At 47.8% G+C, this 23,199-nt stretch overlaps 16 non-coding genes across 16 annotated transcripts; all 16 read left to right on the forward strand.

The window, feature by feature from the left end:
• The first annotated feature begins 718 nt into the window (after positions 1–718).
• On the forward strand, positions 719–909 carry LOC142696936 (U2 spliceosomal RNA). Its single transcript, XR_012864779.1, has one exon. It is a non-coding gene; the product is annotated as a U2 spliceosomal RNA (small nuclear RNA).
• A 1,292-nt stretch (positions 910–2,201) lies between these two features.
• On the forward strand, positions 2,202–2,392 carry LOC142696948 (U2 spliceosomal RNA). The gene has a single exon (XR_012864790.1). It is a non-coding gene; the product is annotated as a U2 spliceosomal RNA (small nuclear RNA).
• A 1,300-nt stretch (positions 2,393–3,692) lies between these two features.
• LOC142696960 (U2 spliceosomal RNA) lies at positions 3,693–3,883 on the forward strand. The gene has a single exon (XR_012864801.1). It is a non-coding gene; the product is annotated as a U2 spliceosomal RNA (small nuclear RNA).
• A 1,280-nt stretch (positions 3,884–5,163) lies between these two features.
• LOC142696972 (U2 spliceosomal RNA) lies at positions 5,164–5,354 on the forward strand. Its single transcript, XR_012864812.1, has one exon. It is a non-coding gene; the product is annotated as a U2 spliceosomal RNA (small nuclear RNA).
• A 1,272-nt stretch (positions 5,355–6,626) lies between these two features.
• Positions 6,627–6,817, forward strand: LOC142696987 (U2 spliceosomal RNA). The gene has a single exon (XR_012864824.1). It is a non-coding gene; the product is annotated as a U2 spliceosomal RNA (small nuclear RNA).
• Positions 6,818–8,117: 1,300 nt separating this feature from the next.
• Positions 8,118–8,308, forward strand: LOC142696605 (U2 spliceosomal RNA). Its single transcript, XR_012864485.1, has one exon. It is a non-coding gene; the product is annotated as a U2 spliceosomal RNA (small nuclear RNA).
• A 1,312-nt stretch (positions 8,309–9,620) lies between these two features.
• Positions 9,621–9,811, forward strand: LOC142696999 (U2 spliceosomal RNA). Its single transcript, XR_012864835.1, has one exon. It is a non-coding gene; the product is annotated as a U2 spliceosomal RNA (small nuclear RNA).
• A 1,288-nt stretch (positions 9,812–11,099) lies between these two features.
• LOC142697011 (U2 spliceosomal RNA) lies at positions 11,100–11,290 on the forward strand. The gene has a single exon (XR_012864846.1). It is a non-coding gene; the product is annotated as a U2 spliceosomal RNA (small nuclear RNA).
• Positions 11,291–12,594: 1,304 nt separating this feature from the next.
• LOC142697023 (U2 spliceosomal RNA) lies at positions 12,595–12,785 on the forward strand. The gene has a single exon (XR_012864857.1). It is a non-coding gene; the product is annotated as a U2 spliceosomal RNA (small nuclear RNA).
• A 1,292-nt stretch (positions 12,786–14,077) lies between these two features.
• Positions 14,078–14,268, forward strand: LOC142697035 (U2 spliceosomal RNA). Its single transcript, XR_012864868.1, has one exon. It is a non-coding gene; the product is annotated as a U2 spliceosomal RNA (small nuclear RNA).
• Positions 14,269–15,544: 1,276 nt separating this feature from the next.
• On the forward strand, positions 15,545–15,735 carry LOC142697047 (U2 spliceosomal RNA). Its single transcript, XR_012864879.1, has one exon. It is a non-coding gene; the product is annotated as a U2 spliceosomal RNA (small nuclear RNA).
• A 1,276-nt stretch (positions 15,736–17,011) lies between these two features.
• On the forward strand, positions 17,012–17,202 carry LOC142696552 (U2 spliceosomal RNA). Its single transcript, XR_012864437.1, has one exon. It is a non-coding gene; the product is annotated as a U2 spliceosomal RNA (small nuclear RNA).
• A 1,300-nt stretch (positions 17,203–18,502) lies between these two features.
• On the forward strand, positions 18,503–18,693 carry LOC142697059 (U2 spliceosomal RNA). The gene has a single exon (XR_012864890.1). It is a non-coding gene; the product is annotated as a U2 spliceosomal RNA (small nuclear RNA).
• Positions 18,694–19,977: 1,284 nt separating this feature from the next.
• On the forward strand, positions 19,978–20,168 carry LOC142697071 (U2 spliceosomal RNA). The gene has a single exon (XR_012864901.1). It is a non-coding gene; the product is annotated as a U2 spliceosomal RNA (small nuclear RNA).
• Positions 20,169–21,448: 1,280 nt separating this feature from the next.
• On the forward strand, positions 21,449–21,639 carry LOC142696553 (U2 spliceosomal RNA). The gene has a single exon (XR_012864438.1). It is a non-coding gene; the product is annotated as a U2 spliceosomal RNA (small nuclear RNA).
• A 1,284-nt stretch (positions 21,640–22,923) lies between these two features.
• LOC142697083 (U2 spliceosomal RNA) lies at positions 22,924–23,114 on the forward strand. The gene has a single exon (XR_012864912.1). It is a non-coding gene; the product is annotated as a U2 spliceosomal RNA (small nuclear RNA).
• The last annotated feature ends 85 nt before the right edge of the window (positions 23,115–23,199 follow it).

Below are 23,199 nucleotides of genomic sequence, written 5' to 3' on the forward strand. Positions count from 1 at the left end.
ATGTTACCTAGAAGAATAACAAACTGTGCAAGGATGGAGGTTGTAGGAGCAAGGAGAAGTTGTCTGTAAAGTTGGTGGATGCCTATTTTCCATTTTGCAGTCCCTTGTCTCCCTCTTGTGGCCTCCTGGAGGCAACTAGCTGTGCAAAAAAAAGACAGCCTGGCGGCCGGCTGTTGCAGTGTTGCCCTCTCAGGCAACACTGAGTGACTGACTGAGCCTCACCGTCTTATATAAAGTTCAGACGGAACTTTGCACGTGTCATAGTGGAGCCCTCAGGATTCCAGAGCCAGCTTTCTGACATCATAATGGGGCCTCAGAGATAAAAGCCTGGGCCCAGGCAGTGTTGGTCAGTGCTGCTCAGCAGGCAGCACTGGACTGGACTGGATTACAGCTGATACAAGGTGTGAAGGAACAAGGGGTGGCTGTGGGCATGCACTTGCTGCCGCTGCCAGTGTTTATCTGCATGGCAGCAGGGCATTTGGGCGTTGCCAGGAAGGCGTTTTTATGTAGATTCCTCTTCTTTCAGCACTGCATTGTGGTGCAAGCAAAAGAAGCAAATCCTGTCTGGCTTCCTCTCCGGCCTTTATTCACCTCCCGTGTAGCTGTGAGTGTGTGAGCCTGCAGGGCCCCATGGAATTGCCTAGAAGTAGGCTGAATCGCTGCAAGGGCTGAACAGCAGTATCGGGCAGGCTCGGGCAACGCGCGGCCCGTTCGGGTTATCGCTTCTCGGCCTTTTGGCTAAGATCAAGTGTAGTATCTGTTCTTATCAGTTTAATATCTGATACGTCCCCTATCTGGGGACCATATATTAAATGGATTTTTAGAACAGGGAGATGGAAATAGAGCTTGCTCTGTCCACTCCACGCATTGACCTGGTATTGCAGTATTTCCAGGACCGGTGCACCCTTTCCTTATGTGTTGACTAAAAGCAGATTCCAAAAGTGTTTTTTGTCTTTGCTATTGTTTCTGTCTTTCTGAAGGGATCTCCCCTTTTAATCCCATTATTTCAACACCTGTTGGACAATGCATGAGTGATAATGAGCTCATTGATTAAATGCAATTAATGAATAGATTGCCACCTCTTGTTGTGTGTCGTCTGTGTTTCTGTGTTTCCGGCATTTCACATTGGAACACCTCATTCACCTTCCTTGTCTTCTCTCCGCCCTCCCTTTTAGGTAAGTTAAAGAGCTGCACCTGAGCCAGCCACTGATTGATTGATTGATTGATTGATTGATTGATTGATTGATTGATTGATTGATTGATGCAGCACAACAGTCAAATAGTGGAGTGGAGTAGGGGAACAGCAAACAGCCAATAAAGCAGCCCGCCCGCTCGCCTGCCCGCCACAATGGACCTACCTGTGTACACTAGATGGATGTGATGGAATGTACTGTCGTCCCTACATTTCAAGAAGAAGTAAGAATTGCAGTTGCAACAAAGCCTTGCTTGCCTACAAAGAGAGCAGCAATTTGGATTTGTTACTATGTTACCTAGAAGAATAACAAACTGTGCAAGGATGGAGGTTGTAGGAGCAAGGAGAAGTTGTCTGTAAAGTTGGTGGATGCCTATTTTCCATTTTGCAGTCCCTTGTCTCCCTCTTGTGGCCTCCTGGAGGCAACTAGCTGTGCAAAAAAAAGACAGCCTGGCGGCCGGCTGTTGCAGTGTTGCCCTCTCAGGCAACACTGAGTGACTGACTGAGCCTCACCGTCTTATATAAAGTTCAGACGGAACTTTGCACGTGTCATAGTGGAGCCCTCAGGATTCCAGAGCCAGCTTTCTGACATCATAATGGGGCCTCAGAGATAAAAGCCTGGGCCCAGGCAGTGTTGGTCAGTGCTGCTCAGCAGGCAGCACTGGACTGGACTGGATTACAGCTGATACAAGGTGTGAAGGAACAAGGGGTGGCTGTGGGCATGCACTTGCTGCCGCTGCCAGTGTTTATCTGCATGGCAGCAGGGCATTTGGGCGTTGCCAGGAAGGCGTTTTTATGTAGATTCCTCCTCTTTCAGCACTGCATTGTGGTGCAAGCAAAAGAAGCAAATCCTGTCTGGCTTCCTCTCCGGCCTTTATTCACCTCCCGTGTAGCTGTGAGTGTGTGAGCCTGCAGGGCCCCATGGAATTGCCTAGAAGTAGGCTGAATCGCTGCAAGGGCTGAACAGCAGTATCGGGCAGGCTCGGGCAACGCGCGGCCCGTTCGGGTTATCGCTTCTCGGCCTTTTGGCTAAGATCAAGTGTAGTATCTGTTCTTATCAGTTTAATATCTGATACGTCCCCTATCTGGGGACCATATATTAAATGGATTTTTAGAACAGGGAGATGGAAATAGAGCTTGCTCTGTCCACTCCACGCATTGACCTGGTATTGCAGTATTTCCAGGACCGGTGCACCCTTTCCTTATGTGTTGACTAAAAGCAGATTCCAAAAGTGTTTTTTGTCTTTGCTATTGTTTCTGTCTTTCTGAAGGGATCTCCCCTTTTAATCCCATTATTTCAACACCTGTTGGACAATGCATGAGTGATAATGAGCTCATTGATTAAATGCAATTAATGAATAGATTGCCACCTCTTGTTGTGTGTCGTCTGTGTTTCTGTGTTTCCGGCATTTCACATTGGAACACCTCATTCACCTTCCTTGTCTTCTCTCCGCCCTCCCTTTTAGGTAAGTTAAAGAGCTGCACCTGAGCCAGCCACTGATTGATTGATTGATTGATTGATTGATTGATTGATTGATTGATTGATTGATTGATTGATTGATGCAGCACAACAGTCAAATAGTGGAGTGGAGTAGGGGAACAGCAAACAGCCAATAAAGCAGCCCGCCCGCTCGCCTGCCCGCCACAATGGACCTACCTGTGTACACTAGATGGATGTGATGGAATGTACTGTCGTCCCTACATTTCAAGAAGAAGTAAGAATTGCAGTTGCAACAAAGCCTTGCTTGCCTACAAAGAGAGCAGCAATTTGGATTTGTTACTATGTTACCTAGAAGAATAACAAACTGTGCAAGGATGGAGGTTGTAGGAGCAAGGAGAAGTTGTCTGTAAAGTTGGTGGATGCCTATTTTCCATTTTGCAGTCCCTTGTCTCCCTCTTGTGGCCTCCTGGAGGCAACTAGCTGTGCAAAAAAAAGACAGCCTGGCGGCCGGCTGTTGCAGTGTTGCCCTCTCAGGCAACACTGAGTGACTGACTGAGCCTCACCGTCTTATATAAAGTTCAGACGGAACTTTGCACGTGTCATAGTGGAGCCCTCAGGATTCCAGAGCCAGCTTTCTGACATCATAATGGGGCCTCAGAGATAAAAGCCTGGGCCCAGGCAGTGTTGGTCAGTGCTGCTCAGCAGGCAGCACTGGACTGGACTGGATTACAGCTGATACAAGGTGTGAAGGAACAAGGGGTGGCTGTGGGCATGCACTTGCTGCCGCTGCCAGTGTTTATCTGCATGGCAGCAGGGCATTTGGGCGTTGCCAGGAAGGCGTTTTTATGTAGATTCCTCCTCTTTCAGCACTGCATTGTGGTGCAAGCAAAAGAAGCAAATCCTGTCTGGCTTCCTCTCCGGCCTTTATTCACCTCCCGTGTAGCTGTGAGTGTGTGAGCCTGCAGGGCCCCATGGAATTGCCTAGAAGTAGGCTGAATCGCTGCAAGGGCTGAACAGCAGTATCGGGCAGGCTCGGGCAACGCGCGGCCCGTTCGGGTTATCGCTTCTCGGCCTTTTGGCTAAGATCAAGTGTAGTATCTGTTCTTATCAGTTTAATATCTGATACGTCCCCTATCTGGGGACCATATATTAAATGGATTTTTAGAACAGGGAGATGGAAATAGAGCTTGCTCTGTCCACTCCACGCATTGACCTGGTATTGCAGTATTTCCAGGACCGGTGCACCCTTTCCTTATGTGTTGACTAAAAGCAGATTCCAAAAGTGTTTTTTGTCTTTGCTATTGTTTCTGTCTTTCTGAAGGGATCTCCCCTTTTAATCCCATTATTTCAACACCTGTTGGACAATGCATGAGTGATAATGAGCTCATTGATTAAATGCAATTAATGAATAGATTGCCACCTCTTGTTGTGTGTCGTCTGTGTTTCTGTGTTTCCGGCATTTCACATTGGAACACCTCATTCACCTTCCTTGTCTTCTCTCCGCCCTCCCTTTTAGGTAAGTTAAAGAGCTGCACCTGAGCCAGCCACTGATTGATTGATTGATTGATTGATTGATTGATTGATTGATTGATGCAGCACAACAGTCAAATAGTGGAGTGGAGTAGGGGAACAGCAAACAGCCAATAAAGCAGCCCGCCCGCTCGCCTGCCCGCCACAATGGACCTACCTGTGTACACTAGATGGATGTGATGGAATGTACTGTCGTCCCTACATTTCAAGAAGAAGTAAGAATTGCAGTTGCAACAAAGCCTTGCTTGCCTACAAAGAGAGCAGCAATTTGGATTTGTTACTATGTTACCTAGAAGAATAACAAACTGTGCAAGGATGGAGGTTGTAGGAGCAAGGAGAAGTTGTCTGTAAAGTTGGTGGATGCCTATTTTCCATTTTGCAGTCCCTTGTCTCCCTCTTGTGGCCTCCTGGAGGCAACTAGCTGTGCAAAAAAAAGACAGCCTGGCGGCCGGCTGTTGCAGTGTTGCCCTCTCAGGCAACACTGAGTGACTGACTGAGCCTCACCGTCTTATATAAAGTTCAGACGGAACTTTGCACGTGTCATAGTGGAGCCCTCAGGATTCCAGAGCCAGCTTTCTGACATCATAATGGGGCCTCAGAGATAAAAGCCTGGGCCCAGGCAGTGTTGGTCAGTGCTGCTCAGCAGGCAGCACTGGACTGGACTGGATTACAGCTGATACAAGGTGTGAAGGAACAAGGGGTGGCTGTGGGCATGCACTTGCTGCCGCTGCCAGTGTTTATCTGCATGGCAGCAGGGCATTTGGGCGTTGCCAGGAAGGCGTTTTTATGTAGATTCCTCCTCTTTCAGCACTGCATTGTGGTGCAAGCAAAAGAAGCAAATCCTGTCTGGCTTCCTCTCCGGCCTTTATTCACCTCCCGTGTAGCTGTGAGTGTGTGAGCCTGCAGGGCCCCATGGAATTGCCTAGAAGTAGGCTGAATCGCTGCAAGGGCTGAACAGCAGTATCGGGCAGGCTCGGGCAACGCGCGGCCCGTTCGGGTTATCGCTTCTCGGCCTTTTGGCTAAGATCAAGTGTAGTATCTGTTCTTATCAGTTTAATATCTGATACGTCCCCTATCTGGGGACCATATATTAAATGGATTTTTAGAACAGGGAGATGGAAATAGAGCTTGCTCTGTCCACTCCACGCATTGACCTGGTATTGCAGTATTTCCAGGACCGGTGCACCCTTTCCTTATGTGTTGACTAAAAGCAGATTCCAAAAGTGTTTTTTGTCTTTGCTATTGTTTCTGTCTTTCTGAAGGGATCTCCCCTTTTAATCCCATTATTTCAACACCTGTTGGACAATGCATGAGTGATAATGAGCTCATTGATTAAATGCAATTAATGAATAGATTGCCACCTCTTGTTGTGTGTCGTCTGTGTTTCTGTGTTTCCGGCATTTCACATTGGAACACCTCATTCACCTTCCTTGTCTTCTCTCCGCCCTCCCTTTTAGGTAAGTTAAAGAGCTGCACCTGAGCCAGCCACTGATTGATTGATTGATTGATTGATTGATTGATTGATGCAGCACAACAGTCAAATAGTGGAGTGGAGTAGGGGAACAGCAAACAGCCAATAAAGCAGCCCGCCCGCTCGCCTGCCCGCCACAATGGACCTACCTGTGTACACTAGATGGATGTGATGGAATGTACTGTCGTCCCTACATTTCAAGAAGAAGTAAGAATTGCAGTTGCAACAAAGCCTTGCTTGCCTACAAAGAGAGCAGCAATTTGGATTTGTTACTATGTTACCTAGAAGAATAACAAACTGTGCAAGGATGGAGGTTGTAGGAGCAAGGAGAAGTTGTCTGTAAAGTTGGTGGATGCCTATTTTCCATTTTGCAGTCCCTTGTCTCCCTCTTGTGGCCTCCTGGAGGCAACTAGCTGTGCAAAAAAAAGACAGCCTGGCGGCCGGCTGTTGCAGTGTTGCCCTCTCAGGCAACACTGAGTGACTGACTGAGCCTCACCGTCTTATATAAAGTTCAGACGGAACTTTGCACGTGTCATAGTGGAGCCCTCAGGATTCCAGAGCCAGCTTTCTGACATCATAATGGGGCCTCAGAGATAAAAGCCTGGGCCCAGGCAGTGTTGGACAGTGCTGCTCAGCAGGCAGCACTGGACTGGACTGGATTACAGCTGATACAAGGTGTGAAGGAACAAGGGGTGGCTGTGGGCATGCACTTGCTGCCGCTGCCAGTGTTTATCTGCATGGCAGCAGGGCATTTGGGCGTTGCCAGGAAGGCGTTTTTATGTAGATTCCTCCTCTTTCAGCACTGCATTGTGGTGCAAGCAAAAGAAGCAAATCCTGTCTGGCTTCCTCTCCGGCCTTTATTCACCTCCCGTGTAGCTGTGAGTGTGTGAGCCTGCAGGGCCCCATGGAATTGCCTAGAAGTAGGCTGAATCGCTGCAAGGGCTGAACAGCAGTATCGGGCAGGCTCGGGCAACGCGCGGCCCGTTCGGGTTATCGCTTCTCGGCCTTTTGGCTAAGATCAAGTGTAGTATCTGTTCTTATCAGTTTAATATCTGATACGTCCCCTATCTGGGGACCATATATTAAATGGATTTTTAGAACAGGGAGATGGAAATAGAGCTTGCTCTGTCCACTCCACGCATTGACCTGGTATTGCAGTATTTCCAGGACCGGTGCACCCTTTCCTTATGTGTTGACTAAAAGCAGATTCCAAAAGTGTTTTTTGTCTTTGCTATTGTTTCTGTCTTTCTGAAGGGATCTCCCCTTTTAATCCCATTATTTCAACACCTGTTGGACAATGCATGAGTGATAATGAGCTCATTGATTAAATGCAATTAATGAATAGATTGCCACCTCTTGTTGTGTGTCGTCTGTGTTTCTGTGTTTCCGGCATTTCACATTGGAACACCTCATTCACCTTCCTTGTCTTCTCTCCGCCCTCCCTTTTAGGTAAGTTAAAGAGCTGCACCTGAGCCAGCCACTGATTGATTGATTGATTGATTGATTGATTGATTGATTGATTGATTGATTGATTGATTGATTGATGCAGCACAACAGTCAAATAGTGGAGTGGAGTAGGGGAACAGCAAACAGCCAATAAAGCAGCCCGCCCGCTCGCCTGCCCGCCACAATGGACCTACCTGTGTACACTAGATGGATGTGATGGAATGTACTGTCGTCCCTACATTTCAAGAAGAAGTAAGAATTGCAGTTGCAACAAAGCCTTGCTTGCCTACAAAGAGAGCAGCAATTTGGATTTGTTACTATGTTACCTAGAAGAATAACAAACTGTGCAAGGATGGAGGTTGTAGGAGCAAGGAGAAGTTGTCTGTTAAGTTGGTGGATGCCTATTTTCCATTTTGCAGTCCCTTGTCTCCCTCTTGTGGCCTCCTGGAGGCAACTAGCTGTGCAAAAAAAAGACAGCCTGGCGGCCGGCTGTTGCATTGTTGCCCTCTCAGGCAACACTGAGTGACTGACTGAGCCTCACCGTCTTATATAAAGTTCAGACGGAACTTTGCACGTGTCATAGTGGAGCCCTCAGGATTCCAGAGCCAGCTTTCTGACATCATAATGGGGCCTCAGAGATAAAAGCCTGGGCCCAGGCAGTGTTGGTCAGTGCTGCTCAGCAGGCAGCACTGGACTGGACTGGATTACAGCTGATACAAGGTGTGAAGGAACAAGGGGTGGCTGTGGGCATGCACTTGCTGCCGCTGCCAGTGTTTATCTGCATGGCAGCAGGGCATTTGGGCGTTGCCAGGAAGGCGTTTTTATGTAGATTCCTCCTCTTTCAGCACTGCATTGTGGTGCAAGCAAAAGAAGCAAATCCTGTCTGGCTTCCTCTCCGGCCTTTATTCACCTCCCGTGTAGCTGTGAGTGTGTGAGCCTGCAGGGCCCCATGGAATTGCCTAGAAGTAGGCTGAATCGCTGCAAGGGCTGAACAGCAGTATCGGGCAGGCTCGGGCAACGCGCGGCCCGTTCGGGTTATCGCTTCTCGGCCTTTTGGCTAACATCAAGTGTAGTATCTGTTCTTATCAGTTTAATATCTGATACGTCCCCTATCTGGGGACCATATATTAAATGGATTTTTAGAACAGGGAGATGGAAATAGAGCTTGCTCTGTCCACTCCACGCATTGACCTGGTATTGCAGTATTTCCAGGACCGGTGCACCCTTTCCTTATGTGTTGACTAAAAGCAGATTCCAAAAGTGTTTTTTGTCTTTGCTATTGTTTCTGTCTTTCTGAAGGGATCTCCCCTTTTAATCCCATTATTTCAACACCTGTTGGACAATGCATGAGTGATAATGAGCTCATTGATTAAATGCAATTAATGAATAGATTGCCACCTCTTGTTGTGTGTCGTCTGTGTTTCTGTGTTTCCGGCATTTCACATTGGAACACCTCATTCACCTTCCTTGTCTTCTCTCCGCCCTCCCTTTTAGGTAAGTTAAAGAGCTGCACCTGAGCCAGCCACTGATTGATTGATTGATTGATTGATTGATTGATTGATTGATTGATTGATTGATTGATTGATTGATTGATTGATTGATGCAGCACAACAGTCAAATAGTGGAGTGGAGTAGGGGAACAGCAAACAGCCAATAAAGCAGCCCGCCCGCTCGCCTGCCCGCCACAATGGACCTACCTGTGTACACTAGATGGATGTGATGGAATGTACTGTCGTCCCTACATTTCAAGAAGAAGTAAGAATTGCAGTTGCAACAAAGCCTTGCTTGCCTACAAAGAGAGCAGCAATTTGGATTTGTTACTATGTTACCTAGAAGAATAACAAACTGTGCAAGGATGGAGGTTGTAGGAGCAAGGAGAAGTTGTCTGTAAAGTTGGTGGATGCCTATTTTCCATTTTGCAGTCCCTTGTCTCCCTCTTGTGGCCTCCTGGAGGCAACTAGCTGTGCAAAAAAAAGACAGCCTGGCGGCCGGCTGTTGCAGTGTTGCCCTCTCAGGCAACACTGAGTGACTGACTGAGCCTCACCGTCTTATATAGAGTTCAGACGGAACTTTGCACGTGTCATAGTGGAGCCCTCAGGATTCCAGAGCCAGCTTTCTGACATCATAATGGGGCCTCAGAGATAAAAGCCTGGGCCCAGGCAGTGTTGGTCAGTGCTGCTCAGCAGGCAGCACTGGACTGGACTGGATTACAGCTGATACAAGGTGTGAAGGAACAAGGGGTGGCTGTGGGCATGCACTTGCTGCCGCTGCCAATGTTTATCTGCATGGCAGCAGGGCATTTGGGCGTTGCCAGGAAGGCGTTTTTATGTAGATTCCTCCTCTTTCAGCACTGCATTGTGGTGCAAGCAAAAGAAGCAAATCCTGTCTGGCTTCCTCTCCGGCCTTTATTCACCTCCCGTGTAGCTGTGAGTGTGTGAGCCTGCAGGGCCCCATGGAATTGCCTAGAAGTAGGCTGAATCGCTGCAAGGGCTGAACAGCAGTATCGGGCAGGCTCGGGCAACGCGCGGCCCGTTCGGGTTATCGCTTCTCGGCCTTTTGGCTAAGATCAAGTGTAGTATCTGTTCTTATCAGTTTAATATCTGATACGTCCCCTATCTGGGGACCATATATTAAATGGATTTTTAGAACAGGGAGATGGAAATAGAGCTTGCTCTGTCCACTCCACGCATTGACCTGGTATTGCAGTATTTCCAGGACCGGTGCACCCTTTCCTTATGTGTTGACTAAAAGCAGATTCCAAAAGTGTTTTTTGTCTTTGCTATTGTTTCTGTCTTTCTGAAGGGATCTCCCCTTTTAATCCCATTATTTCAACACCTGTTGGACAATGCATGAGTGATAATGAGCTCATTGATTAAATGCAATTAATGAATAGATTGCCACCTCTTGTTGTGTGTCGTCTGTGTTTCTGTGTTTCCGGCATTTCACATTGGAACACCTCATTCACCTTCCTTGTCTTCTCTCCGCCCTCCCTTTTAGGTAAGTTAAAGAGCTGCACCTGAGCCAGCCACTGATTGATTGATTGATTGATTGATTGATTGATTGATTGATTGATTGATTGATGCAGCACAACAGTCAAATAGTGGAGTGGAGTAGGGGAACAGCAAACAGCCAATAAAGCAGCCCGCCCGCTCGCCTGCCCGCCACAATGGACCTACCTGTGTACACTAGATGGATGTGATGGAATGTACTGTCGTCCCTACATTTCAAGAAGAAGTAAGAATTGCAGTTGCAACAAAGCCTTGCTTGCCTACAAAGAGAGCAGCAATTTGGATTTGTTACTATGTTACCTAGAAGAATAACAAACTGTGCAAGGATGGAGGTTGTAGGAGCAAGGAGAAGTTGTCTGTAAAGTTGGTGGATGCCTATTTTCCATTCTGCAGTCCCTTGTCTCCCTCTTGTGGCCTCCTGGAGGCAACTAGCTGTGCAAAAAAAAGACAGCCTGGCGGCCGGCTGTTGCAGTGTTGCCCTCTCAGGCAACACTGAGTGACTGACTGAGCCTCACCGTCTTATATAAAGTTCAGACGGAACTTTGCACGTGTCATAGTGGAGCCCTCAGGATTCCAGAGCCAGCTTTCTGACATCATAATGGGGCCTCAGAGATAAAAGCCTGGGCCCAGGCAGTGTTGGTCAGTGCTGCTCAGCAGGCAGCACTGGACTGGACTGGATTACAGCTGATACAAGGTGTGAAGGAACAAGGGGTGGCTGTGGGCATGCACTTGCTGCCGCTGCCAGTGTTTATCTGCATGGCAGCAGGGCATTTGGGCGTTGCCAGGAAGGCGTTTTTATGTAGATTCCTCCTCTTTCAGCACTGCATTGTGGTGCAAGCAAAAGAAGCAAATCCTGTCTGGCTTCCTCTCCGGCCTTTATTCACCTCCCGTGTAGCTGTGAGTGTGTGAGCCTGCAGGGCCCCATGGAATTGCCTAGAAGTAGGCTGAATCGCTGCAAGGGCTGAACAGCAGTATCGGGCAGGCTCGGGCAACGCGCGGCCCGTTCGGGTTATCGCTTCTCGGCCTTTTGGCTAAGATCAAGTGTAGTATCTGTTCTTATCAGTTTAATATCTGATACGTCCCCTATCTGGGGACCATATATTAAATGGATTTTTAGAACAGGGAGATGGAAATAGAGCTTGCTCTGTCCACTCCACGCATTGACCTGGTATTGCAGTATTTCCAGGACCGGTGCACCCTTTCCTTATGTGTTGACTAAAAGCAGATTCCAAAAGTGTTTTTTGTCTTTGCTATTGTTTCTGTCTTTCTGAAGGGATCTCCCCTTTTAATCCCATTATTTCAACACCTGTTGGACAATGCATGAGTGATAATGAGCTCATTGATTAAATGCAATTAATGAATAGATTGCCACCTCTTGTTGTGTGTCGTCTGTGTTTCTGTGTTTCCGGCATTTCACATTGGAACACCTCATTCACCTTCCTTGTCTTCTCTCCGCCCTCCGTTTTAGGTAAGTTAAAGAGCTGCACCTGAGCCAGCCACTGATTGATTGATTGATTGATTGATTGATTGATTGATTGATTGATTGATTGATTGATTGATTGATTGATGCAGCACAACAGTCAAATAGTGGAGTGGAGTAGGGGAACAGCAAACAGCCAATAAAGCAGCCCGCCCGCTCGCCTGCCCGCCACAATGGACCTACCTGTGTACACTAGATGGATGTGATGGAATGTACTGTCGTCCCTACATTTCAAGAAGAAGTAAGAATTGCAGTTGCAACAAAGCCTTGCTTGCCTACAAAGAGAGCAGCAATTTGGATTTGTTACTATGTTACCTAGAAGAATAACAAACTGTGCAAAGATGGAGGTTGTAGGAGCAAGGAGAAGTTGTCTGTAAAGTTGGTGGATGCCTATTTTCCATTTTGCAGTCCCTTGTCTCCCTCTTGTGGCCTCCTGGAGGCAACTAGCTGTGCAAAAAAAAGACAGCCTGGCGGCCGGCTGTTGCAGTGTTGCCCTCTCAGGCAACACTGAGTGACTGACTGAGCCTCACCGTCTTATATAAAGTTCAGACGGAACTTTGCACGTGTCATAGTGGAGCCCTCAGGATTCCAGAGCCAGCTTTCTGACATCATAATGGGGCCTCAGAGATAAAAGCCTGGGCCCAGGCAGTGTTGGTCAGTGCTGCTCAGCAGGCAGCACTGGACTGGACTGGATTACAGCTGATACAAGGTGTGAAGGAACAAGGGGTGGCTGTGGGCATGCACTTGCTGCCGCTGCCAGTGTTTATCTGCATGGCAGCAGGGCATTTGGGCGTTGCCAGGAAGGCGTTTTTATGTAGATTCCTCCTCTTTCAGCACTGCATTGTGGTGCAAGCAAAAGAAGCAAATCCTGTCTGGCTTCCTCTCCGGCCTTTATTCACCTCCCGTGTAGCTGTGAGTGTGTGAGCCTGCAGGGCCCCATGGAATTGCCTAGAAGTAGGCTGAATCGCTGCAAGGGCTGAACAGCAGTATCGGGCAGGCTCGGGCAACGCGCGGCCCGTTCGGGTTATCGCTTCTCGGCCTTTTGGCTAAGATCAAGTGTAGTATCTGTTCTTATCAGTTTAATATCTGATACGTCCCCTATCTGGGGACCATATATTAAATGGATTTTTAGAACAGGGAGATGGAAATAGAGCTTGCTCTGTCCACTCCACGCATTGACCTGGTATTGCAGTATTTCCAGGACCGGTGCACCCTTTCCTTATGTGTTGACTAAAAGCAGATTCCAAAAGTGTTTTTTGTCTTTGCTATTGTTTCTGTCTTTCTGAAGGGATCTCCCCTTTTAATCCCATTATTTCAACACCTGTTGGACAATGCATGAGTGATAATGAGCTCATTGATTAAATGCAATTAATGAATAGATTGCCACCTCTTGTTGTGTGTCGTCTGTGTTTCTGTGTTTCCGGCATTTCACATTGGAACACCTCATTCACCTTCCTTGTCTTCTCTCCGCCCTCCCTTTTAGGTAAGTTAAAGAGCTGCACCTGAGCCAGCCACTGATTGATTGATTGATTGATTGATTGATTGATTGATTGATTGATTGATTGATTGATGCAGCACAACAGTCAAATAGTGGAGTGGAGTAGGGGAACAGCAAACAGCCAATAAAGCAGCCCGCCCGCTCGCCTGCCCGCCACAATGGACCTACCTGTGTACACTAGATGGATGTGATGGAATGTACTGTCGTCCCTACATTTCAAGAAGAAGTAAGAATTGCAGTTGCAACAAAGCCTTGCTTGCCTACAAAGAGAGCAGCAATTTGGATTTGTTACTATGTTACCTAGAAGAATAACAAACTGTGCAAGGATGGAGGTTGTAGGAGCAAGGAGAAGTTGTCTGTAAAGTTGGTGGATGCCTATTTTCCATTTTGCAGTCCCTTGTCTCCCTCTTGTGGCCTCCTGGAGGCAACTAGCTGTGCAAAAAAAAGACAGCCTGGCGGCCGGCTGTTGCAGTGTTGCCCTCTCAGGCAACACTGAGTGACTGACTGAGCCTCACCGTCTTATATAAAGTTCAGACGGAACTTTGCACGTGTCATAGTGGAGCCCTCAGGATTCCAGAGCCAGCTTTCTGACATCATAATGGGGCCTCAGAGATAAAAGCCTGGGCCCAGGCAGTGTTGGTCAGTGCTGCTCAGCAGGCAGCACTGGACTGGACTGGATTACAGCTGATACAAGGTGTGAAGGAACAAGGGGTGGCTGTGGGCATGCACTTGCTGCCGCTGCCAGTGTTTATCTGCATGGCAGCAGGGCATTTGGGCGTTGCCAGGAAGGCGTTTTTATGTAGATTCCTCCTCTTTCAGCACTGCATTGTGGTGCAAGCAAAAGAAGCAAATCCTGTCTGGCTTCCTCTCCGGCCTTTATTCACCTCCCGTGTAGCTGTGAGTGTGTGAGCCTGCAGGGCCCCATGGAATTGCCTAGAAGTAGGCTGAATCGCTGCAAGGGCTGAACAGCAGTATCGGGCAGGCTCGGGCAACGCGCGGCCCGTTCGGGTTATCGCTTCTCGGCCTTTTGGCTAAGATCAAGTGTAGTATCTGTTCTTATCAGTTTAATATCTGATACGTCCCCTATCTGGGGACCATATATTAAATGGATTTTTAGAACAGGGAGATGGAAATAGAGCTTGCTCTGTCCACTCCACGCATTGACCTGGTATTGCAGTATTTCCAGGACCGGTGCACCCTTTCCTTATGTGTTGACTAAAAGCAGATTCCAAAAGTGTTTTTTGTCTTTGCTATTGTTTCTGTCTTTCTGAAGGGATCTCCCCTTTTAATCCCATTATTTCAACACCTGTTGGACAATGCATGAGTGATAATGAGCTCATTGATTAAATGCAATTAATGAATAGATTGCCACCTCTTGTTGTGTGTCGTCTGTGTTTCTGTGTTTCCGGCATTTCACATTGGAACACCTCATTCACCTTCCTTGTCTTCTCTCCGCCCTCCCTTTTAGGTAAGTTAAAGAGCTGCACCTGAGCCAGCCACTGATTGATTGATTGATTGATTGATTGATTGATTGATTGATGCAGCACAACAGTCAAATAGTGGAGTGGAGTAGGGGAACAGCAAACAGCCAATAAAGCAGCCCGCCCGCTCGCCTGCCCGCCACAATGGACCTACCTGTGTACACTAGATGGATGTGATGGAATGTACTGTCGTCCCTACATTTCAAGAAGAAGTAAGAATTGCAGTTGCAACAAAGCCTTGCTTGCCTACAAAGAGAGCAGCAATTTGGATTTGTTACTATGTTACCTAGAAGAATAACAAACTGTGCAAGGATGGAGGTTGTAGGAGCAAGGAGAAGTTGTCTGTAAAGTTGGTGGATGCCTATTTTCCATTTTGCAGTCCCTTGTCTCCCTCTTGTGGCCTCCTGGAGGCAACTAGCTGTGCAAAAAAAAGACAGCCTGGCGGCCGGCTGTTGCAGTGTTGCCCTCTCAGGCAACACTGAGTGACTGACTGAGCCTCACCGTCTTATATAAAGTTCAGACGGAACTTTGCACGTGTCATAGTGGAGCCCTCAGGATTCCAGAGCCAGCTTTCTGACATCATAATGGGGCCTCAGAGATAAAAGCCTGGGCCCAGGCAGTGTTGGTCAGTGCTGCTCAGCAGGCAGCACTGGACTGGACTGGATTACAGCTGATACAAGGTGTGAAGGAACAAGGGGTGGCTGTGGGCATGCACTTGCTGCCGCTGCCAGTGTTTATCTGCATGGCAGCAGGGCATTTGGGCGTTGCCAGGAAGGCGTTTTTATGTAGATTCCTCCTCTTTCAGCACTGCATTGTGGTGCAAGCAAAAGAAGCAAATCCTGTCTGGCTTCCTCTCCGGCCTTTATTCACCTCCCGTGTAGCTGTGAGTGTGTGAGCCTGCAGGGCCCCATGGAATTGCCTAGAAGTAGGCTGAATCGCTGCAAGGGCTGAACAGCAGTATCGGGCAGGCTCGGGCAACGCGCGGCCCGTTCGGGTTATCGCTTCTCGGCCTTTTGGCTAAGATCAAGTGTAGTATCTGTTCTTATCAGTTTAATATCTGATACGTCCCCTATCTGGGGACCATATATTAAATGGATTTTTAGAACAGGGAGATGGAAATAGAGCTTGCTCTGTCCACTCCACGCATTGACCTGGTATTGCAGTATTTCCAGGACCGGTGCACCCTTTCCTTATGTGTTGACTAAAAGCAGATTCCAAAAGTGTTTTTTGTCTTTGCTATTGTTTCTGTCTTTCTGAAGGGATCTCCCCTTTTAATCCCATTATTTCAACACCTGTTGGACAATGCATGAGTGATAATGAGCTCATTGATTAAATGCAATTAATGAATAGATTGCCACCTCTTGTTGTGTGTCGTCTGTGTTTCTGTGTTTCCGGCATTTCACATTGGAACACCTCATTCACCTTCCTTGTCTTCTCTCCGCCCTCCCTTTTAGGTAAGTTAAAGAGCTGCACCTGAGCCAGCCACTGATTGATTGATTGATTGATTGATTGATTGATTGATTGATGCAGCACAACAGTCAAATAGTGGAGTGGAGTAGGGGAACAGCAAACAGCCAATAAAGCAGCCCGCCCGCTCGCCTGCCCGCCACAATGGACCTACCTGTGTACACTAGATGGATGTGATGGAATGTACTGTCGTCCCTACATTTCAAGAAGAAGTAAGAATTGCAGTTGCAACAAAGCCTTGCTTGCCTACAAAGAGAGCAGCAATTTGGATTTGTTACTATGTTACCTAGAAGAATAACAAACTGTGCAAGGATGGAGGTTGTAGGAGCAAGGAGAAGTTGTCTGTAAAGTTGGTGGATGCCTATTTTCCATTTTGCAGTCCCTTGTCTCCCTCTTGTGGCCTCCTGGAGGCAACTAGCTGTGCAAAAAAAAGACAGCCTGGCGGCCGGCTGTTGCAGTGTTGCCCTCTCAGGCAACACTGAGTGACTGACTGAGCCTCACCGTCTTATATAAAGTTCAGACGGAACTTTGCACGTGTCATAGTGGAGCCCTCAGGATTCCAGAGCCAGCTTTCTGACATCATAATGGGGCCTCAGAGATAAAAGCCTGGGCCCAGGCAGTGTTGGTCAGTGCTGCTCATCAGGCAGCACTGGACTGGACTGGATTACAGCTGATACAAGGTGTGAAGGAACAAGGGGTGGCTGTGGGCATGCACTTGCTGCCGCTGCCAGTGTTTATCTGCATGGCAGCAGGGCATTTGGGCGTTGCCAGGAAGGCGTTTTTATGTAGATTCCTCCTCTTTCAGCACTGCATTGTGGTGCAAGCAAAATAAGCAAATCCTGTCTGGCTTCCTCTCCGGCCTTTATTCACCTCCCGTGTAGCTGTGAGTGTGTGAGCCTGCAGGGCCCCATGGAATTGCCTAGAAGTAGGCTGAATCGCTGCAAGGGCTGAACAGCAGTATCGGGCAGGCTCGGGCAACGCGCGGCCCGTTCGGGTTATCGCTTCTCGGCCTTTTGGCTAAGATCAAGTGTAGTATCTGTTCTTATCAGTTTAATATCTGATACGTCCCCTATCTGGGGACCATATATTAAATGGATTTTTAGAACAGGGAGATGGAAATAGAGCTTGCTCTGTCCACTCCACGCATTGACCTGGTATTGCAGTATTTCCAGGACTGGTGCACCCTTTCCTTATGTGTTGACTAAAAGCAGATTCCAAAAGTGTTTTTTGTCTTTGCTATTGTTTCTGTCTTTCTGAAGGGATCTCCCCTTTTAATCCCATTATTTCAACACCTGTTGGACAATGCATGAGTGATAATGAGCTCATTGATTAAATGCAATTAATGAATAGATTGCCACCTCTTGTTGTGTGTCGTCTGTGTTTCTGTGTTTCCGGCATTTCACATTGGAACACCTCATTCACCTTCCTTGTCTTCTCTCCGCCCTCCCTTTTAGGTAAGTTAAAGAGCTGCACCTGAGCCAGCCACTGATTGATTGATTGATTGATTGATTGATTGATTGATTGATTGATTGATTGATTGATTGATTGATGCAGCACAACAGTCAAATAGTGGAGTGGAGTAGGGGAACAGCAAACAGCCAATAAAGCAGCCCGCCCGCTCGCCTGCCCGCCACAATGGACCTACCTGTGTACACTAGATGGATGTGATGGAATGTACTGTCGTCCCTACATTTCAAGAAGAAGTAAGAATTGCAGTTGCAACAAAGCCTTGCTTGCCTACAAAGAGAGCAGCAATTTGGATTTGTTACTATGTTACCTAGAAGAATAACAAACTGTGCAAAGATGGAGGTTGTAGGAGCAAGGAGAAGTTGTCTGTAAAGTTGGTGGATGCCTATTTTCCATTTTGCAGTCCCTTGTCTCCCTCTTGTGGCCTCCTGGAGGCAACTAGCTGTGCAAAAAAAAGACAGCCTGGCGGCCGGCTGTTGCAGTGTTGCCCTCTCAGGCAACACTGAGTGACTGACTGAGCCTCACCGTCTTATATAAAGTTCAGACGGAACTTTGCACGTGTCATAGTGGAGCCCTCAGGATTCCAGAGCCAGCTTTCTGACATCATAATGGGGCCTCAGAGATAAAAGCCTGGGCCCAGGCAGTGTTGGTCAGTGCTGCTCAGCAGGCAGCACTGGACTGGACTGGATTACAGCTGATACAAGGTGTGAAGGAACAAGGGGTGGCTGTGGGCATGCACTTGCTGCCGCTGCCAGTGTTTATCTGCATGGCAGCAGGGCATTTGGGCGTTGCCAGGAAGGCGTTTTTATGTAGATTCCTCCTCTTTCAGCACTGCATTGTGGTGCAAGCAAAAGAAGCAAATCCTGTCTGGCTTCCTCTCCGGCCTTTATTCACCTCCCGTGTAGCTGTGAGTGTGTGAGCCTGCAGGGCCCCATGGAATTGCCTAGAAGTAGGCTGAATCGCTGCAAGGGCTGAACAGCAGTATCGGGCAGGCTCGGGCAACGCGCGGCCCGTTCGGGTTATCGCTTCTCGGCCTTTTGGCTAAGATCAAGTGTAGTATCTGTTCTTATCAGTTTAATATCTGATACGTCCCCTATCTGGGGACCATATATTAAATGGATTTTTAGAACAGGGAGATGGAAATAGAGCTTGCTCTGTCCACTCCACGCATTGACCTGGTATTGCAGTATTTCCAGGACCGGTGCACCCTTTCCTTATGTGTTGACTAAAAGCAGATTCCAAAAGTGTTTTTTGTCTTTGCTATTGTTTCTGTCTTTCTGAAGGGATCTCCCCTTTTAATCCCATTATTTCAACACCTGTTGGACAATGCATGAGTGATAATGAGCTCATTGATTAAATGCAATTAATGAATAGATTGCCACCTCTTGTTGTGTGTCGTCTGTGTTTCTGTGTTTCCGGCATTTCACATTGGAACACCTCATTCACCTTCCTTGTCTTCTCTCCGCCCTCCCTTTTAGGTAAGTTAAAGAGCTGCACCTGAGCCAGCCACTGATTGATTGATTGATTGATTGATTGATTGATTGATTGATTGATTGATGCAGCACAACAGTCAAATAGTGGAGTGGAGTAGGGGAACAGCAAACAGCCAATAAAGCAGCCCGCCCGCTCGCCTGCCCGCCACAATGGACCTACCTGTGTACACTAGATGGATGTGATGGAATGTACTGTCGTCCCTACATTTCAAGAAGAAGTAAGAATTGCAGTTGCAACAAAGCCTTGCTTGCCTACAAAGAGAGCAGCAATTTGGATTTGTTACTATGTTACCTAGAAGAATAACAAACTGTGCAAGGATGGAGGTTGTAGGAGCAAGGAGAAGTTGTCTGTAAAGTTGGTGGATGCCTATTTTCCATTTTGCAGTCCCTTGTCTCCCTCTTGTGGCCTCCTGGAGGCAACTAGCTGTGCAAAAAAAAGACAGCCTGGCGGCCGGCTGTTGCAGTGTTGCCCTCTCAGGCAACACTGAGTGACTGACTGAGCCTCACCGTCTTATATAAAGTTCAGACGGAACTTTGCACGTGTCATAGTGGAGCCCTCAGGATTCCAGAGCCAGCTTTCTGACATCATAATGGGGCCTCAGAGATAAAAGCCTGGGCCCAGGCAGTGTTGGTCAGTGCTGCTCAGCAGGCAGCACTGGACTGGACTGGATTACAGCTGATACAAGGTGTGAAGGAACAAGGGGTGGCTGTGGGCATGCACTTGCTGCCGCTGCCAGTGTTTATCTGCATGGCAGCAGGGCATTTGGGCGTTGCCAGGAAGGCGTTTTTATGTAGATTCCTCCTCTTTCAGCACTGCATTGTGGTGCAAGCAAAAGAAGCAAATCCTGTCTGGCTTCCTCTCCGGCCTTTATTCACCTCCCGTGTAGCTGTGAGTGTGTGAGCCTGCAGGGCCCCATGGAATTGCCTAGAAGTAGGCTGAATCGCTGCAAGGGCTGAACAGCAGTATCGGGCAGGCTCGGGCAACGCGCGGCCCGTTCGGGTTATCGCTTCTCGGCCTTTTGGCTAAGATCAAGTGTAGTATCTGTTCTTATCAGTTTAATATCTGATACGTCCCCTATCTGGGGACCATATATTAAATGGATTTTTAGAACAGGGAGATGGAAATAGAGCTTGCTCTGTCCACTCCACGCATTGACCTGGTATTGCAGTATTTCCAGGACCGGTGCACCCTTTCCTTATGTGTTGACTAAAAGCAGATTCCAAAAGTGTTTTTTGTCTTTGCTATTGTTTCTGTCTTTCTGAAGGGATCTCCCCTTTTAATCCCATTATTTCAACACCTGTTGGACAATGCATGAGTGATAATGAGCTCATTGATTAAATGCAATTAATGAATAGATTGCCACCTCTTGTTGTGTGTCGTCTGTGTTTCTGTGTTTCCGGCATTTCACATTGGAACACCTCATTCACCTTCCTTGTCTTCTCTCCGCCCTCCCTTTTAGGTAAGTTAAAGAGCTGCACCTGAGCCAGCCACTGATTGATTGATTGATTGATTGATTGATTGATTGATTGATTGATGCAGCACAACAGTCAAATAGTGGAGTGGAGTAGGGGAACAGCAAACAGCCAATAAAGCAGCCCGCCCGCTCGCCTGCCCGCCACAATGGACCTACCTGTGTACACTAGATGGATGTGATGGAATGTACTGTCGTCCCTACATTTCAAGAAGAAGTAAGAATTGCAGTTGCAACAAAGCCTTGCTTGCCTACAAAGAGAGCAGCAATTTGGATTTGTTACTATGTTACCTAGAAGAATAACAAACTGTGCAAGGATGGAGGTTGTAGGAGCAAGGAGAAGTTGTCTGTAAAGTTGGTGGATGCCTATTTTCCATTTTGCAGTCCCTTGTCTCCCTCTTGTGGCCTCCTGGAGGCAACTAGCTGTGCAAAAAAAAGACAGCCTGGCGGCCGGCTGTTGCAGTGTTGCCCTCTCAGGCAACACTGAGTGACTGACTGAGCCTCACCGTCTTATATAAAGTTCAGACGGAACTTTGCACGTGTCATAGTGGAGCCCTCAGGATTCCAGAGCCAGCTTTCTGACATCATAATGGGGCCTCAGAGATAAAAGCCTGGGCCCAGGCAGTGTTGGTCAGTGCTGCTCATCAGGCAGCACTGGACTGGACTGGATTACAGCTGATACAAGGTGTGAAGGAACAAGGGGTGGCTGTGGGCATGCACTTGCTGCCGCTGCCAGTGTTTATCTGCATGGCAGCAGGGCATTTGGGCGTTGCCAGGAAGGCGTTTTTATGTAGATTCCTCCTCTTTCAGCACTGCATTGTGGTGCAAGCAAAATAAGCAAATCCTGTCTGGCTTCCTCTCCGGCCTTTATTCACCTCCCGTGTAGCTGTGAGTGTGTGAGCCTGCAGGGCCCCATGGAATTGCCTAGAAGTAGGCTGAATCGCTGCAAGGGCTGAACAGCAGTATCGGGCAGGCTCGGGCAACGCGCGGCCCGTTCGGGTTATCGCTTCTCGGCCTTTTGGCTAAGATCAAGTGTAGTATCTGTTCTTATCAGTTTAATATCTGATACGTCCCCTATCTGGGGACCATATATTAAATGGATTTTTAGAACAGGGAGATGGAAATAGAGCTTGCTCTGTCCACTCCACGCATTGACCTGGTATTGCAGTATTTCCAGGACTGGTGCACCCTTTCCTTATGTGTTGACTAAAAGCAGATTCCAAAAGTGTTTTTTGTCTTTGCTATTGTTTCTGTCTTTCTGAAGGGATCTCCCCTTTTAATCCCATTATTTCAACACCTGTTGGACAATGCATGAGTGATAATGAGCTCATTGATTAAATGCAATTAATGAATAGATTGCCACCTCTTGTTGTGTGTCGTCTGTGTTTCTGTGTTTCCGGCATTTCACATTGGAACACCTCATTCACCTTCCTTGTCTTCTCTCCGCCCTCCCTTTTAGGTAAGTTAAAGAGCTGCACCTGAGCCAGCCACTGATTGATTGATTGATTGATTGATTGATTGATTGATTGATTGATTGATGCAGCACAACAGTCAAATAGTGGAGTGGAGTAGGGGAACAGCAAACAGCCAATAAAGCAGCCCGCCCGCTCGCCTGCCCGCCACAATGGACCTACCTGTGTACACTAGATGGATGTGATGGAATGTACTGTCGTCCCTACATTTCAAGAAGAAGTAAGAATTGCAGTTGCAACAAAGCCTTGCTTGCCTACAAAGAGAGCAGCAATTTGGATTTGTTACTATGTTACCTAGAAGAATAACAAACTGTGCAAGGATGGAGGTTGTAGGAGCAAGGAGAAGTTGTCTGTAAAGTTGGTGGATGCCTATTTTCCATTTTGCAGTCCCTTGTCTCCCTCTTGTGGCCTCCTGGAGGCAACTAGCTGTGCAAAAAAAAGACAGCCTGGCGGCCGGCTGTTGCAGTGTTGCCCTCTCAGGCAACACTGAGTGACTGACTGAGCCTCACCGTCTTATATAAAGTTCAGACGGAACTTTGCACGTGTCATAGTGGAGCCCTCAGGATTCCAGAGCCAGCTTTCTGACATCATAATGGGGCCTCAGAGATAAAAGCCTGGGCCCAGGCAGTGTTGGTCAGTGCTGCTCAGCAGGCAGCACTGGACTGGACTGGATTACAGCTGATACAAGGTGTGAAGGAACAAGGGGTGGCTGTGGGCATGCACTTGCTGCCGCTGCCAGTGTTTATCTGCATGGCAGCAGGGCATTTGGGCGTTGCCAGGAAGGCGTTTTTATGTAGATTCCTCCTCTTTCAGCACTGCATTGTGGTGCAAGCAAAAGAAGCAAATCCTGTCTGGCTTCCTCTCCGGCCTTTATTCACCTCCCGTGTAGCTGTGAGTGTGTGAGCCTGCAGGGCCCCATGGAATTGCCTAGAAGTAGGCTGAATCGCTGCAAGGGCTGAACAGCAGTATCGGGCAGGCTCGGGCAACGCGCGGCCCGTTCGGGTTATCGCTTCTCGGCCTTTTGGCTAAGATCAAGTGTAGTATCTGTTCTTATCAGTTTAATATCTGATACGTCCCCTATCTGGGGACCATATATTAAATGGATTTTTAGAACAGGGAGATGGAAATAGAGCTTGCTCTGTCCACTCCACGCATTGACCTGGTATTGCAGTATTTCCAGGACCGGTGCACCCTTTCCTTATGTGTTGACTAAAAGCAGATTCCAAAAGTGTTTTTTGTCTTTGCTATTGTTTCTGTCTTTCTGAAGGGATCTCCCCTTTT

The sequence above is a fragment of the Rhinoderma darwinii genome (assembly GCF_050947455.1).
Source record: "Rhinoderma darwinii isolate aRhiDar2 chromosome 5 unlocalized genomic scaffold, aRhiDar2.hap1 SUPER_5_unloc_7, whole genome shotgun sequence".
Taxonomy (NCBI): domain Eukaryota; kingdom Metazoa; phylum Chordata; class Amphibia; order Anura; family Rhinodermatidae; genus Rhinoderma; species Rhinoderma darwinii.